The sequence below is a fragment of the Pygoscelis adeliae genome, unplaced genomic scaffold (assembly GCF_000699105.1).
Source record: "Pygoscelis adeliae isolate BGI_AS28 unplaced genomic scaffold, ASM69910v1 Scaffold226, whole genome shotgun sequence".
Lineage (NCBI taxonomy): Eukaryota > Metazoa > Chordata > Aves > Sphenisciformes > Spheniscidae > Pygoscelis > Pygoscelis adeliae.
Genome location: NW_008824983.1, coordinates 3271967 through 3277705, shown reverse-complemented (window position 1 = coordinate 3277705; position 5739 = coordinate 3271967).

Below are 5739 nucleotides of genomic sequence, written 5' to 3'. Positions count from 1 at the left end.
ACCATAGATTTGCATCCTTTTGCTTCACTTACCAGTTTTTTTGTGTTAAAATTCCTAGCTCATAATCTACATTCAAATCTACATAATCATCCATTTTCTTTCTTTTGTCTTTTTTATTTTTTTAATTTTGACCTTCACTTTTCTAATAATCAAAAATTGGTTCATAGCTGATGTGGTCTTGAACATCTCCAAATGGTCATTCACATTTGGCCTGTTGATCCTTTTATCCCCAGTGATCTGGACTCATGAGGTCTAGCAACCTCCTTAAAGAGTAATCCCAATGAATAAATGAATCAATAAATGAAATAAAAGCCAAGACTTCTGTAAATGGTAAGCTTCCAAGAGGTGGCACTTGTCAGAGATGACCAGAACAGAGAGAGGCTGTTCGGACAAGACTGCACTCTTTTAGGGATGAGAAAACAGTTTAGCTGTGTGGACAAAGCTGTGCTGTCACCTTGCCTTCATGGCCAGAGAACTGCCCTGGATCACTGTAGTTGCTAACACAGATGTGGCCACTTCTCCTACATGGCCATATGTCATTTCCCTGCGTGTTCCCACCTCCACAAATTGTGGGCAGGCAACTCTCAAAGATGAGCTCAGTGGATCTCAAAAGGCCTGAGTTATTCATAGGGACACCTCCAAGCTAGCTAAAGTATGAGGAGACACTCTGTGGTGACTATGTCCTTTCTGTTCCAGTACGGCAGCCAGAATTTATCCCTAGAAATGAGTGTGTAACTTTAAATAGCAGGGTTGTTTTTTTTAAAGCTTACTATTTTTTTTTCTCTCTACCTGTTTGTAAAATGAGGTTATCCTTGAGGCTTAATCTGGTGCAGTTTCTCTGTCAGAAGAAGGGTCTTTCTTGGTAATGTCTCAACAATATTTACACTGCCAATGTAAAAGCAGAGACAAAAAGCAACATGGAGGTTTGCTTTCCTCTGCCCTCTCCCCTTTCCTGGAGCAGGTTCATCAGTGTCTCATGGGAGCATGTGTGTAGGTGATGTTATACTTTCATAAAAGTTAAATGGGTCCAGGCCAAACCCCAGTGAAGATGGCACTTCTTGAGAACTGCTAATCAGGCCCAGGCACAGACTTTTGCTGGCATTAATGATGCAATAGCTGTTTTAGTTTTAAGAATGAAACACAAACCCATTGAATTGTGTTAGAATGACTAGAAGAGCTTGGGATTTCAAACAGAGTCAAAAGTGACTAGAGAACCCAAACAAAAAACAACAAGGAAAGCTGGACCGGTTGCTAGTGACTGATGGTGCAGACACCGTGGTTTGGGGAAGGGTGCGTTGGGATGCTGTCTGTTATGTTGCAGCTCAATACTGTTGGAGTCTGAACACAATGAGAAGAAAATTATCTTCATCCTTACTATCACATAGATATTTTTTCAACTGTGTTCCGTGATAATATTTTAAACCATTGCAAACTGCATGTGTTATGCCTTTTAAAAAAAATTGCAAAATAGGTAATTCACATAAAGTGATAAAAGACTGACATCCAGACACTTTCCAAAGGAGGATAATTTCTTTTACACTCTGCTGTGCAGTAGCACTGTTTTTTGCATTTAGGGACACAACTTCCTCCATATGGAAATGTATTTTTGATAAGACTGACACACCTTTATCAGCAGTGCTGAATCCAGCTGAGAGGGATTCTGGAATCACTGACAGGTACAACTCTTACACTAGCCCTGCCAGAATGTAAACCTGGTCCCTGAGAAGTCTGACATTACAGGGAAATTGCAGAATGCCCCTTGGAGCTACAAGGATGAGGTGGCTTTTCATTTGAGGTGATCTTAGCTTAGATTTAGTCTGTTCAATGATCATGCTTGCAGAGACATGCAGCACAATATGATCCTGGCGCCCATGCTGATCTCAGGAATGGTTTTAATTTATCAAACTAAAAAAAGCAAAAGTCATCCTGTTTCAGTTCCACCTAAACTGGAATTGAGGTGGGATATGGCTGCCTAAGTCATTGGGTGAGATTTGGAGTGTGGCTCTTTAGCAACAGGACTGAAAGCACTCAAAGTCAACTGGTGGCTCCATTTTGAAAGCAGCAGACTTGTTAGTGCCCATCAAGCTCCCCTGCAATTTGGAGCAGTTGCAATTTGGTTAGGGAGGTGATTAAACTCCTCCTAAGTCCTGCAAAGGAGGCATGGTGGGAGTATCTGAACATGTTCACGTGCATGTTCACTATAATGATAAAATTTCTAGGTCTGGGCCACTGCTCAAAACAGTGTGGAAGAGAAAATTAAAGAATTTGACTCTTCAACCCAGTAAGAGAGGAATTCTCTAGGGAGAGGGGCAACCCTGTCTGCTGGCTCTTGCTCACAGTGTTTCTTTAAAATACAAGAGGTACATACATTTTTTGGTATACAGAGTATACACCATTCCTGAAGCAGGGGTCAGGATCTAGGACTCTTCATGCGTGTTGGTATTTCCTCCTGCCTGGGAATGCACATTCATCCCACTTTCCTTAATAAGAAATGAAATGTTATGATCCTTTGATACCATTGTATTGCAGTAAATCAATGCCAACCAAGGAATTTTACTGCATTCCAGCCCAGGGCAATTCGCTTTGGGAACAAGCGGCTTCTTTCAAGGCTGTGCGGGTCCTGGGGGACCACTCACTCATGTAGTGACAGCTTCAGGGGCTGTGTGCTGAGTTTCTAGTCCACGGAGAATGTGGTATACCAAGGGATGCCTACTGCACTCCTGCAGAAGACATTGCAGTTTTTTTTGCTCAAAAGGCACTGCTCATTGACTTTGTTAGGGCATTTGCTTTTAATGGGAAGTGGGGCTATATTTTTCCCTGGCAAATTAAACTGAATTCATTGCTGTTTATGAGATTCTTGGATACTTCGGTTATGAGCAGCACAGACAAACTAACAGATAAATATGGTTTCAATGAAATACACTCAGAGTGAGTCTGACCTGTACTAGCACTGTTATATCACATCAGCAGTCAAAGCTGCTGATAAATGAGACTTTGGGAGTCCATCATAGGAATAATTTGCCCCTAAAAGCTGCACAGAACTAAAAAGCCTCCCCAGTCATATGGTGATGCTACACTGTAATGAGACTGCCCCTTTGGATGGATCCTCTTCAGTACTTAACTGGACTTGGGTTATCTTACCCTTCTTCAAGCTCCCTAGAAGGGCAGGGACCAATTCTATAAATGTATGGCTTTTAGAATATATGTAGAACCAGGCAGTCAGGCTCCAAGAGTCTCCTTTTTGTTTGTTTCCTATACTGTACTTTTATCATCCATCTCATGATGAGGTGGGCATGCTAAGATCTTCTGGAGGCAGAAACATGCTGAAAACACTGGTTTCAAACACAGTAAACACCAACATTAAAGCTTCATCCGAAAATGTATCTGATAAGAGTCCTGCCCCTAACATGAGCTAAACAGGTGGACACACTGTAATTAAACAGGCTACCATATCCTGTTGCACCATATTTAAAACTATTCCCATTAGTAGTTATATAGCCTGGGTGGCAGATGAATTAGTATGTTCTTTTCTAGTAGTGAAAGCAGCTATAACCCCAAGATAAGCCAATGTTTACCAAAGGTTTTCCTGTGTGTTTCTATCTGGCTGGATCTGGGGGAGATTTTGTTTGACTTTTGCCCATGTATTGCTGTTACCTGTACTAAAAAAACTAATCTAAAACCTGGGAATAGAAACTCAGTATCATCATGACAATGCAAAAGTAATGTCATATTAATTTTGCACTGCAAGGTCAGTACAATAAAAGCAGATGTACTAATTCATCACAATGGTGAATCCACCGCAATTCAATAGCACGCTGGATTTGAGAAAGTTACAGTAGGGATTGGTTTGATCTAACACCTTTAAATAATGGACCATCTTTTTAATGTGATTTTTCTTCTGCTTGGCAAAAAAAATATTGTCCAGAAACTTCTGAAAAGTGAGGAACCACTATTATTCTTTGAACAATTAAGAGCATAAGAAATACACAGAACAGATATCCAAGAAAATGCCAGAAAATCTTTGGAATATATTTAGTGATCAGGTGAATTCTTATAACTAGAGAAATTTTGGCTGGTTTTACAAAGATCTAGCAAGTCTGCTATGAAACAAACAAATAAGATTTGGGGAATTGCACTGCACAGTTGAGATTTTGCTTCTTGAGAACAATGTTTTATTGGTTCCATTTGAACATACTGAAGTGTGCAAACGATCACAGGTTTGGTTCTTATATGCCCAGAAACAGATGTACAGATAATTTCACAGACATGCATACTTTATATGGTTGCAGACAAATACTGCAGAGACAAGTACCTTAGAAAAATCAGATTCGTGGATATTCTGGATGTCTTTCCTCCTCCTCAATGAAGTATACAATTCTGCATTGATTTCTGATGGTATTTATTTGACTAATAATACTTTGATCCCAGTGTAAAAATCACGAGTTTTGTGCCAATATGTTTGTTGTGAATGAGTGCTGACTCTTCAGCAGTGAGGTGACAGTCTCCCATTGCCAGGTGGCCAGGAAATTGTTGGGGGGGTTTGTGCAAAGTGCTGGCAACTGGCAGCTTAATCACATCAGTTGCTTCAAACACACATGGGCAACAAATGGGTATGAAAGAATCAAGCCTATATAAACAACAACAGTGGTATCTCACATCCAGACCTTTCGAGATTCAAAGGATGGACACCCTGTGTCACAAGTCTGTGCTTTGCCAGGTGCATTTTGCAGAGCAAAGGCCAAAAGCTGTACCAAAATATTCTCCTGTGAAGCTACGCTTGAAGCTTTTGAAAATCTGAGCAGGGTCAACACCTGATCTGCTGTCTTCTCTGTAGACCATCCCTCCAGCTGTCAGCAGAGCCCTGGTATTGTATGTGTAGCACAGCTGGCAGCATGCCGCCTTTGGCTTCCAGCCTGCAGCTGATCCCTTCATCCAACCCACACTGATGCTTCCCAGAATTTGGTTCCCATTCAAGCATTACAGCTCTTATAAAGCCCTTTGTCTTTTTCTGCTTTGGGTGGAGGTTAGCATAATGCATAAAGGGAGCCAAAAGTATTTAAGTCTGTTCCTTCTCTCATGGGAGAGTGTAGAAAGAAAGGCATTTCCGCAAGATCTTAAGCTCAAATATAATCATGATGATTACAAAGCGGGCAACTCTGTATTTACTCATGCAGTCTCTCACCAGGCAACAATTAGCAGGTGAGGCTACAGACAGCACTGCAGTAGGATGAGGGACACTGTATCACTTCTTGTTCAATTGCTTCTATTTGCATAAATAATATCACTGCTAATTTTAATGAAATAATCTATGATATTAGTAAATACGAACATATTGTCAAAATGCAAGCAAAAGAAAAAAGAGTAAATGTACTTACATCAGGCAGAATCCATTTTCAGTCATGTTTGTTGAAGACGTGTTTTGATTTACTTTATCAGGACCTTGGTGCCCGACAGAAAGTTGTGTGAGTGGATTAAAAGGAGATGATAAGAACTAAAATGTGAAATAGATAATTAGTTTTAACAGTGTAAGAACTTTAGAAAGTATGTTTCAATGCTAGATTTTGTAATCCATATTCTTGTTATGCTTGTCATATACAAAATAAGCCTGCCCTTACTGTTACAGCTGTCATGCTCTTTTGCTCCAAACTGCACCAGTTTGCGAGGAAAAAAACCCCCAGAATAATGGATAAACATTATTTCCTGATGTCAGAATTAATGACTGAACATGGAATTTATTTG